This window comes from Aegilops tauschii, chromosome 5 (genome assembly GCF_002575655.3).
Source record: "Aegilops tauschii subsp. strangulata cultivar AL8/78 chromosome 5, Aet v6.0, whole genome shotgun sequence".
Lineage (NCBI taxonomy): Eukaryota > Viridiplantae > Streptophyta > Magnoliopsida > Poales > Poaceae > Aegilops > Aegilops tauschii.
This window is the reverse complement of record NC_053039.3, coordinates 227,374,539-227,386,911: the sequence shown is the minus strand read 5'-3', so window position 1 is coordinate 227,386,911 and position 12,373 is coordinate 227,374,539. Positions and strand designations below refer to the sequence as shown.

Sequence of the window (12,373 nt, the reverse complement as noted above, 5' to 3'; positions counted from 1 at the left end):
TCAGGAACACGAGAGAGAGAGATCAAACACATAGCTACTGGTACATACCGTCAGCCCCGAGGGTGAACTACTCCCTCCTCGTCATGGAGAGCGCTGGGATGATGAAGATGGCCACCGGTGAGGGATCCCCCCTCCGGCGGGGTGCCGGAACAGGATCCCGATTGGTTTTTGGTGGCTACAGAGGCTTGCGGCGGCGGAACTCCTGATCTATTCTGTTCCCCGGTCGTTTTAGGGTATATGGATATATATAGGTGAAAGAAGTACGTTAGGGGAGCCACGAGGGGCCCACGAGGGTGGAGGGCGCGCCCCCCTGCCTCGTGCCTCCCTCATTGCTTTCCTGACGTGCACTCCAAGTCTCCCGGGTTGCTTTCCTTCCAAAAATAACTTCTCCAGAAGGTTTCATTCCGTTTCGACTCCGTTTGATATTCCTTTTCTTCGAAACACTGAAACAAGGGGAAAAACAGAAACTGGCACTGGGCTCTGGGTCAATAGGTTAGTCCCAAAAGTAATATAAAAGTGCATATTAAAGCCCATAAAACATCCAAGATGGATAATATAATAGCATGAATACTTCATAAATTATAGATACGTTGGAGACGTATCACCAATAGAGACACAATTTCACCAGTTGGGATTGTTAGAGATGTTGAAGTCTTGTGTGGGAAAGTTAAATATCCTGCCGATTTTCTTATTCTTGGTTCCCCACAAGATAACTTTTGTCCCATTATATTTGGTAGACCCTTCTTGAATACTGTTAATGCTAGGATAGACTGCGAAAATGATGTTTTTACTATTGGTTTGGGGATATGTCTCATGAGTTTAATTTTGCTAAATTTCGTAGACAACCCCGTGATGAGGAATTTCCTAGTAAAGATGAAATTATTGGTCTTGCTTCTAACGCCGTGCCCCCTAATGATCCTTTAGAACAATATTTGCTAGACCATGAAAATGATATGTTTATGAATGAAAGAAGGAAAATAGATTAAGTATTCTTTAAACAGGGACCTATTTTGAAACACAATTTGCATGTTGAAATCCTAGGGGATCGTCCTCCACCCAAGGGTGATCCCGTGTTTGAGCTTAAACCATTACCGGATACTCTTAAATATGCTTATCTTGATGAAAAGAAGATATATCCTGTTATTATTAGTGCTAACCTTTCAGAGCAAGAAGAAGAGAAATTATTGAAAACTCTGAAGAAGCACCGTGCTGCTATTGGATATACTCTTGATGATCTTAAGGGCATTAGTCCCGCTTTATGCCAACACAAAATAAAATTGGAGAAAGACGCTAAACCAGTTGTTGATCACCAACGACGGTTAAATCCTACGATGAAAGAAGTGGTAAGAAAAGAAATACTAAAGCTTCTGGAGGCAGGTATAATTTATCCCGTTGCTGATAGTCAATGGGTAAGTCCTATCCATTATAATGTTTTTGATAAACCGGCGTACATTAACCCGGCTCAGACTTTCAACTACAAGTTGTCAATACATGATCAATTATAATCCGGCATTTATTAACCCGGTCTGGTTTCGACTATAAGTCGCCAGTATTATATCTGGAGAATCTGGCGTTTATTATAACCCGGTGCGGTTTTATCATAAACCGGTACAATACGGAAAGAGTTATCAGTACTCAAGATTAAGGTTATCACCCTTACTATAAAAGTTGGTCAACCAACGATGTGATTCAATGTCACAGGTATCATTTATTTTCATATTTGATTATCTTTTACAGCCTTGGTTATAAACCCTGGCTATATATGTGGGCATCATGACCCGTTCGGTGGTAAACTGCCAGGACACTTTCAAACTTTATGTATGTAGGAACAACTGGAATAAACTGTTATGGATCATGAGCATAATATATCTTAAGCATGGCGGATTAATAGTGTCAGGCAAAAATAAATATGCACGATGGCATAGCAGACCAGGTGTTTGAACTAGCCTATTACATGGCGTTTCAGGGCCCAAAACAATAATGGTTTTCAGCAAGTGTTGCAGTATGCAGAAGGCTAAACCGGCCAATGGATCATGACTCATCACCAGGCTGACTTGACTGCTGCGGATCATCTTGCGCCGGTTCATCCTCCTCTTCTCTACCCAGCGGCTGGAAGTCAATGGTTGCCCAATCGATCCCAGTTAGGGCTTGGAATACAGCTTCATCGTATATAAGTGTGGACGGTTCAACGTCAAGGGCATAGGTGTGCTTACGAATTGGCGGGATAAGATTTTGAGCCTCAGGAGTTGGTGCAGCAACCCGTTTGTTGATGACGTCATAACTTGCCTGGCAATGTGAAAGATCAGCTTCTTCAGCTAGTTGGCAAGCCAGTGGACGTACTTCCCGGTTTATGGCTCGGAGGTCATCATTGCAAAATTCCGATCCGTCTTCTTTTAAGCTTGGATAGCCTTTAGCCACATACACCGGATCAAGATCAGGCACCCATGCTTTTGCCCGGGTTAGCGCGGTCAGAGCACCAGCCCTAGCAGCAGATCTCTTTAGCTCTTCTACCCGGGCAGGCAACATTGACAACCTTTCTAAGGTCTCCTTGATTAAAGTTGGGGGTGGCTTGTTGTGAGAGGCAGTGCAGATGATCCGTTGTGCGCCAGTATATAACTGCTCTATAAGAGTATAGGCAGCCTTCAGCTTCTTCTGTACGTCAGAGCCCAGATGACTAATGCGAGTTCTTGCATCATTACAAACATCAGTAAACCGGCAATGTATGGGATGATATGTTGAAAACTTAAAACCAGGATATTTACCAAACACAGCAGCAGTCATGGCATGTATTTGCCGCTTTACACCAGTCAGCTCGTCTACCACCGATTTAAGAGTTGCTTCTGCGTCCTCAGCTCGTTTTTGCAATGCGGATTTTTCTGTGTCCCAATCAGCCCGCTCCTTGTTGAAACTCTCCTTCAGCTTTTCCATAGCGGCTAAGGCACTGGTCAGCTCATCTTTGGCTTTGGAGGTTTCTGCTTGCTGGGACTTGATGTTTTCTTGCAGATCAGCGGTTTGAGTTTCCTTTTTGCTCAACTCAGCCTATAAGAGACAGACATATCATGAGTTGGCAGTACATATTTGAAGTACCAAGCACTTAACAAGTTATGCACATGATACTTGGGGGCTAATGCATATTTGCTCGTTATCAGCAATTTCTACAAGTCCCAAGCGCAATACAAGTATTACTCTTGGCACTTGAGGGCTAATGTATGTTTGCTCAAAATAATATTATGGGTATTCTTCTAAAAGTCCCGGTTCATCTTCATAAGTTAAACTGGCCCTTGGGGACTACACCGGCGAAAGTTACAATATTACAATTCTAAAAGTACCGGTTCATCTTAAAAAGATAACCCGGCCCTTGGAGGATAAGCATGCAAAGTTGAGATATTACAAAGTCCCAGTTTAGATGAGTATCATAAACCGACACTTGAGGGCTACTTGAGTTAATATTTGGAATTGGACACAAGAGAGAAGCAGTTATGCAGTTACCTCATATCGCTCCTTCATCAGATTCACTAAACCGGCTTCAAAGTCACGGCTTGTGTACAAACGGTGTAAAAAACCAGAATGGATGTCTTGGGCGTTGAGGTGGGCATAGGTTGACAAATCTGTGTTCATTTGCCTTTTCCCATAGCAGAAAGCTCGTCCTTGGCACTATGCTTCGATAAGGCAACAGGATTGCCAGGAGCGGTGTGGCCGACGCCAGTAATCATAATATCATCTTCTTTATCATCAGCAGCCTTTACTGGAGTTGACGGTTTATCAGCAGCCTTAGCTGGACTGGCCAGTTTATCATCCGTGCGGGCCGGGCTAGTCGGTTTATCAGTGTGACCTTTGGTGTCAACTTCTACTTGTTCAGCTATGAACTCATAATCTTGAGGTGGCGGGTCATCATGAATAGCGTCAGTATTTGTTCCTTCCAGATCTGGGGTCTTCTCCGGTTCAATAATCACATTATCATCAGCCGGTTTATTTAACCGAGCCTTCTTGCTGGGTCTAGGCTTGGCACTGAGAAGAACAAATATAAAGGTCAATATGTCAGGTGAACATAAGGAATTAAAAATAAAAATTTGAAAGTATGACTCACCAAGGAACCGTCTTGAGGGGAGGAAGCTGGGTGGCCGATGACTCGCCAGAAGATGAGTGAGGTGTGCCCTGATAATTTGAATCAGACGGATTAAGAGGCTGACGGAAACAACCCGCCTTGGGGTAAGAAGTGTCAGGAATATAAGAGACATCTGATCAACATTTCCGGGTTGGAGTGTTTGGTAAACCGGCTGAGGTGACTACCTGGCCGCTGTGACGGGTTGTGCGGCGAGCTTCGTGTTGCTGCTTCTTCAAAAGAAAGTTTGGGTCCAAGTAAGCTAGGGGGTGATAAAATCTTACTTTCCGGTTTGCTTGACGGATTTTCTGTGTTGGAAGGGGATCTGAACCGGAGGAAAGGATAATTACGTCTACATCATCAGCTTGGCTGCCTGCAGCGTCGTCCTGATAATAGTCATTGTCAATGAGGTGTATGAAAAATGAACCAAGAGAGTCAAGTTCTACCTCTGAGTCCGGATTAGCCAAGTCAGCATCAGCATTTGGTTCGGAAGACGCTGTGGTCCTCTTCTTGGCAAGTTTTTTGGTAACCTTGGTCTTCGGGCGAGGTGTTTTTGCCGGTTTATCTTGTGGTTTTTTCTTCCAGAACGGATCATCGCCCTGACAAAGATGATAAAATTTTGAGACAATATTTAAAAAGGAGCAAGCTAAAACAAAAAGTTATGATTCTTATAGTTGGCGTTTATTGGAAACGCAGAAGGGGTTTAATCCAGTTTGGCTACACACAGTTTCCGGTTCATTCAAAATTTTCTTGACAGCCTCAGTGACTTCAGCTTCTGTTAACTGAATGTCGACATGTCGCTGAGGATCTTTCAAGCTCCCTGTGTATTCACACATTAAACCAGGGCGCCGGCTTAAAGGCAGAACGCTCCAGGATATCCAGCAGCGAACAAAGTCAACACCTGTTAAACCGTTCGCCACAAAGGCTCTAAGCTTTGACAGTTGTGGTGCGTAGTTGGATCTTTCCTTCGCAGTTAATCTCTGAGGAAAGGGATGTGTATTGCTAAGACGATGAGGACGGTAACCCGGCAGAGGATTTTCATTAGTTGGACAAGTATCTTTGCAATAAAACCAAGTATGATTCCAGTCCTTGGGGTGACTGTGAAGCTTGGCGTGAGGGAAGCTGACATCTTTCCTCTTTTGAATCGCCATGCCGCCAAGTTCAGTGTTGGGTCCGTCTGTAAACTCTGTACGACGGTTTAAGTAGAAGAAATCCCTAAACAGTTCAACTGTGGGCTCCTCTTGAAGATAAGCCTCGCAAAATACTTGGAAATGACAAACATTGGACACAGAGTTTGGGCCAATGTCCTGAGGGTGGAGTTGGAAGTTAGCAAGTACTTCTCGGAAGAATTTTGATCCGGGAGGGCTAAACCCTCGGCTCAGGTGATCAACAAATACGACTACTTCTCCGTCCTTGGGCCCAGGAGGATTTTCTGGGCCAGGGACCCTCCACTGGATAACTTCTTTCTTTGCTAAAGCGCCAGCGGCGACACATCCCTCTAGTTGCGCTTTCGTAACCCGGGAAGGAACCCAGTTACAAGCATAAAATGGTTTGGCCATTTCAATGAAAAGCTGGAAAAAGATCAATGCCGGTTTAAGATTTATGACGGACAAATATAAAGCGATGCAAGATCAGAAGCAGAATAGAGGCATATACACATTGTTAAACCGGAGTCTGACATTTGTTAAACCGGAGTCTGATATTGGAGGAGTTATAAAGATAAATGCCTTGGTGGTTTAAGAGGGGACTAATGGTACCCACCGAATTATCATTTTCTACAAAGATAAACCGCCTGTATTGGTATGAAAGGTACAGATCTAAAGTAACTAAGTAAGGGGAAAACAGTTTTCACAGACTGGTATGGTAAATTCAGATCTGCGGCATGTCAGAAAATCAAAATATACTTAGACCTAAAATACAGGTGTTTCAACAGTTCATCAGATTCAGAGGAATTTCTTTCTATACGAAGGGGATGCTATAATGAGGAAAAAGGGGACTATGGCTACGGCCGCACAAGAAATATCAGATCTAAACTAGTCGTTTATGATACTAAGAAGAACAGGGAAGAACGGTGTTGAAGCTTCAATGAACTCCGATGAACACCGAAACCCTAATGGTGGATCTAGAGCAAGGAAGGGGAAATTACCGATGCTGATGGAACAACACAGAAGCGCCGCGTTTCTCTAGTACGATCAGGTTGATGCAGCGGCCAGAGTTGAAGACGAGGGCGAAGCTTGACGATGGCGGCTGCGTGTGACAGTCAGGTCGGCGCAAGGAAGAAGAAAGACGAAGAGGCAAGGGGGGAAATGAAAAAGACCCCCCGGCCTTATTTATAAAGGTGAAGAGATAAATGACAGGCGCGAGAATCGAGGAGCCCAAAGCTGGATATGTGACTGCTGTCGCCTCGATTGTCGGAGGCTCATTAATGAAGATTTATGTGATGGTGCCGAAGGAAGAATTTTTCTCAAGAGTTGAAGATTGACATGAACCAGTTCAAATCAATCTGGGGCCTAATGTTGGGGATATTACTACTGGATGTAAACCGGCCAGGAGAGGCCGGGTTATCCTCATAATGAGTTAGTTATATTTGAAGCCCATGAAGACAAGGAGTATGGCGCTTTACGAAGGCCCAGGGCCCAAAGGTGAGTTATAGCCTGTAGACATAAACCGCCATATGGCATGTAACTTGTGTTGTAAGATAGAAAGGGTAGAAACCGAGCCGGACACGTTTATGAGCCGGACTCGGGATTCTGTAAACCGACGGGCGTCAACCCATGTATATAAGGGGACGACCCGGCGGCGGTTTAGGGACAACAAACAACAACTCGAGAGCCAGGTATAGCGGATTCGCTCCCTGGTCATCGAAACCCTAGCAATTCCACAACAACTGGATTAGGCCTTTACCTTCACCGCAAGGGGCCGAACCAGTATAAACTCTCTGCGTCCTTTGTGTGCTTTAACCCCTTTAAGCTAACCCATCGCGATGGCTCCACGACTAAGTCCTTTCACTAGGACATCTGCCGTGACAAAACCACGACAGTGTCCCTAAGAAGGGAGGTATTACCGTTGTTCCTAATGCTAAAGATGAGTTGATCCCACAAAGAATTGTTACAGGTTATAGGATTGTAATTAATTTCCGCAAATTAAATAAAGCTACTAAAAAGGATCATTACCCTTTACCTTTTATTGATCAAATGCAAGAAAGATTGTCCAAACATACACATTTTTGCTTTCTAGATGGTTATTCCGGTTTCTCTCAAATACCTGTGTCAAAAGAGGATCAAGAAAAGACCACTTTTACTTGCCCTTTCGGTACCTTTGCTTATAGATGTATGCCTTTTGGTTTTCGGTACCTTTGCTTATAGATGTATGCCTTTTGGTTTATGCAATGCACCTGCTACCTTTCAAAGATACATGATGGCTATATTCTCTGATTTTTGTGAAAATATTGTTGAGGTTTTCATGAAGGATTTCTCCGTATATGAAACTTCTTTTGATGATTGCTTGAGCAACCTTGATCGAGTTTTGCAAAGATGTGAAGAAACTAATCTTGTCTTGAATTGGGAGAAGTGCCACTTTATGGTTAACTAGATCATTGATGGCGCGCGTTGCTGCGCCCGTCTCTTTTGATGGTTAAATTATACGGTAATTCATAAATATTAAGACACCAAACATGGATGTTAAGATGGATTTATGTTCACAAGATTCCCATTTTATCATATGATAGAATAATAATTTCCACAAAAACAATCATGCATGAGAAGCCTGCATAATTTAATTATTTCCAACTTGAGTTGGTAACAAAGATAATAACTGAGGTAGTTCAAATGGTAGCAGCAAAAAATAGATCCAAATGGTATAATTTACTTGCAATTAACATTTTCACCTAGTGGAAAATCTGACAATATATTCCAGAACAAAACCTAAATCAAACTCACGACAAATAATAGAACAATGCCATAATGATCAAACATTACACTCAGATTTCAAACATTGTTCATACTTTGTCCTCCCATGCTAGAGTCAATGAATGCAAGAAGGAAAATAAAATCTAGGTCAATTTATACCATTTTTTGTATCGTTCGTTTTGACAAAAAAGAGCACCTTTTAGGGTTATGAGATGCTCAATCGTGCCCTATCAAAGCAAAAATCTGAAGTGACAGTGACATCAAGATGCAATCCCAACTGCTAGGGAATCTTAATCACTGTATTATTAGTCAGCATGTGTAGCTAGTACGTTTACATGGCACCGTTATTGGTAAGGAAAATAATAATAATTCTTATGATGCTATTAGCTGGATGTTAGGAATTCCTTTCTGAACAATCCCAAAATTAAACTGGAAACTCATGTCATCAAAGTGCCATCATACTCATAAATAAGATGACAAGTACAAAGGATGTTCCATTATGAAATTTCTCTACCTAAAGACTTGGAGATAATCTCTAGTACTGCACTTTCTCTTCACTAAACACATATTAGTGCTAAAAACATATGGATAAATGGCAAATCTGTATTAGTTATGTAAATAACTCAACTCATGAACATTCAAATTTTTAAGCCTAATCACAACCATTAATCTATGTAAAGCGAGTGTACCATCAGCTAAAACAATAATATTATAATATATTTATCTTCAAATAGCATATATACATACTCTACGCTTACTTACAGTAGGTATAATATTAATAATGTCCATGCATTGTTACAATAACAGATCATTACACGTTGCTTTCGTATTTGTCCTAATTCTTTTATGGCGCTGAGGTGCTCAACTTCAGAACTTGCCTCCTGCTTCCTTTGCTAAAATGGCTAGTTCGTTTCGCCGATATAAACAAGAACTCCATTCACATATTCAACATATAATCGGCGCAAGACAAATCATATAGAGAAGAAAAAAATAATTAGCACTTGGTCTAGGCAACAATTGAGTTGCCTGCTATTAATTAGCACAAGTATCTAGTGCTTGTCTCGAATAAAAACTATCTAGTGCTCTCTGTGCATTGACAATGACAATTCATATTATTTTGTTGGTAACAATGGAAAATAGCAAGCAATGTGCACACAGAAGAGTCATTCGGTTTCCAATAATTCAGGAGAGCATGAATGCATGAGTTTTTTTGCAGTTTCCCACAGTTATCAACAGAAAAAAAGGAGGGAAACCTTCACAAGTCAAGGATATGATCTAGGTAAGCTTCCATCAGGAATTGTCAACATAGCAGCAAAACAACCCTAACTCACAAATTGTGCTGAATAACGTAATCATACGTACATAGAGGAATTCTTAGTCCAAGATCCATAATTGCATTTGTTAGCTTACTAACTGATGTTTAGTTGCAAAAACAAAAGCACCATATGGGTATTATAATGTCTCTTTAAATGTTGGCAAAAATTCATGCGAGTGCTCTTTTACAATGCATAATTATTAGTTATACTGAACAATTATAGTTTCACCATCCAGCCACCCCTTACATTTAACATCACGTACGACCAACAAGCTGTGTGCACAATTCTAGCAGAGATAAAAATGCAGATATTCAAGTTGCTATGGAAATTCACAATTGATGCAGCCGGTGGAACATACCTCTTAGCAAAGTAAGTCTCAGGTATCTCTGTTCTCGTAGAGATGACATCAAAACACACATTGTTATATTTTTCATTGCTTCACCATGCCTTGCAAAAATAACCTATCTGTTTGATGCAGTAAAATGCAACATCATTGTTCCATGGTGGAGAAGTAGCTTCTTTGAAAAAGAGAGATAGACTTGTTTCCCTCCTTGCTCAGTAACTTCTACAATACATTTTCATTGTCTCACTCGTTGTAACAGTATCACCCTATAAGGTAATACTTATAATATCAGGAGATATAGTTCATAAAGAATATAAGAAAGAAAGGACATGGTAAACAAAAAAAAGTTCATGCAGGACATTCCTTAATTTGATGCCAAATAATAATTCCCTTGGATTTGTTTTTCAACAATACATTCAGCAGAAAGTTGGCAAGTCACATTATATTAGCTTTGACTAACAGGGATAAAAATATTCAGTAACCACTGCCAATTACAGATTAGCTTGTATAGAAGTGAATAGGCAAAGCACGATGCTTTCTCGATATATCAGTACAAAGATTACCTAAGCACTGATACATGGCTTGATCGACTATGGAACAACCACAAATTCTAGCACCAAAAATGATATGCGATGAAGCATCATTCAGCAAGGACGAAGAGGAGCAAAATTGGTGGAGACTCTGGAGCCTCGTTGCAGCCCCTATCAGGTCGTCCAGGAGGCGGAAGACAATAGGTGTTTGGTTGATCAGATGGCGAAGGGACCAGCAACAGAGATTGAAGCTTTGAGGCCGTCTTGCTGCTTGCTTGCCTGTATCTGGCTGTTGAGGTGGAGGACGAGGAGTCAGCCAACAAGCGAAGCAGTTGGGAGATTTGGAGCACTCCTAGGAAGATGTCACAAGACTGGTTCGCTGCCTGCCACCGAGAAGGCATGGAGAGTGTTAGCCATCGCGGTATAGTCGACGGGAAGGAGAAAAGGGGAGGCGAGCCAGATGGATCGAGAGAAAGTATAACGCTTCCCTACCATCACTGACACGGCGGTGAAGTTCGGCCCTCACCAACAGAACCTGGAACCCTGGCGTGGGATCCATCTCGGTGACTGCGGCGGGGGCATCGCCGAGGGCGCCGCGTGCATGCTCGGCGATGATAAAGGGATTGACGCCGACCACTGCTAGATGGGCAGACCACCGGCACTATCGGTCAGGAAGAGATGCGACACTAGGGCCGTGAGAGGAGAGAGGGCGATAGGGGTGGGATCTTGGAGGTGGGCATGACCTAGGAGACTGCTCTCTCTCGATGACGACGGCACATCTAGGTTTTGCCTGAGATCGGGATTGGTTGGATGCGATGAGGGTGTGAGGTGCGGGGAGGCATAATGAAGAGTCGCCGCGAATTTTTTTGACGCGCACCTACCTTGCGACCGTCCATCGGGGATCCAAAGATAAACCTTTGATTTTGTTCCCGCAGCAGCGAGCCTTTGACGTCTGGCGGGCCTGGTGCATCCGACGACCAATAATGATTGGAAGAGCAATCGGACGGCCGAAACCAGTGATGGCGTGAGAGGTCTCCTAGGGTGCATGGTTATAATGTCTTTAAATGAAGGTATTGTCTTGGGGCATAAAATTTCTGAAAGAGGTATTGAAGTTGATAAAGCTAAAGTTGATGCTATTGAAAAGATGCCGTGTCCCAAGGACATTAAAGGTATAAAAAGTTTCCTTGGTCATGCCGGTTTTTATAGGAGGTTCATTAAAGACTTCTCAAAAATTTCTAGGCCTCTCACTAATCTCTTACAAAAAGATATCCCTTTTGTCTTTGATGATGATTGTGTAGAAGCATTTGAAATACTTAAGAAAGCATTGATTTCTGCACCTATTGTTCAGCCACCTGATTGGAATTTACCCTCTGAAATTATGTGTGATGCTAGTGATTATGCTGTAGGTGCTGTTCTAGGACAAAGACTTGATAAGAAGTTAAATGTTATTCAATATGCTAGTAAAACTCTAGACAGTGCCCAGAGAAATTATGCTACTACTGAAAAAGAATTTTTAGCGGTTGTATTTGCTTGTGATAAGTTCAGACCTTATATTGTTGATTCTAAAGTAACTGTTCACGCTGATCATGCTGTTATTAAATATCTTGTGGAAAAAAAGATGCTAAACCTAGACTTATTAGATGGGTTCTCTTGCTACAAGAATTTGATTTGCATATTATTGATAGAAATGTAGCTGAGAACCCCATTGCAGACAACTTGTCTAGGTTAGAAAATGTTCTTGATGACCCACTACCTATTGATGATAGCTTTCCTGATGAGCAATTAAGTGTCATAAATGCTTCTCATACTGCTCAATGGTATGCTGATTATGCTAATTACATTGTTGCCAAATTTATACCACCTAGTTTCACATACCAGCAAAAGAAAAAGTTCTTCTATGATTTGAGACATTACTTTTGGGATGACCCACATCTTTATAAAGAAGGAGTAGATGGTGTTATTAGACGTTGTGTACCTGAGCATGAACGGGAACAGATCCTACGCAAGTGTCACTCCGAGGCTTATGGAGGACACCACACTGGAGATAGAACTGCACATAAGGTATTACAATCCGGTTTTTATTGGCCTACTCTCTTCAAATAGGCCCGTAAGTTTGTCTTGTCTTGTGATGAATGTCAAAGAATTGGTAATATTAGTAGACGTCAAGAAATGTC

The 12,373-nt window shown here is 42.1% G+C and overlaps 1 long non-coding RNA gene across 1 annotated transcript; it reads right to left on the bottom strand.

Moving 5' to 3' along the window:
* Positions 1–10,016: 10,016 nt before the first annotated feature.
* LOC109776002 (uncharacterized) lies at positions 10,017–11,068 on the bottom strand. Its single transcript, XR_002235951.3, has 2 exons — positions 10,692–11,068; positions 10,017–10,582 (listed from the first exon to the last, which is right to left on the bottom strand). It is a non-coding gene; the product is annotated as an uncharacterized lncRNA (long non-coding RNA).
* Between the last annotated feature and the right edge of the window lie 1,305 nt (positions 11,069–12,373).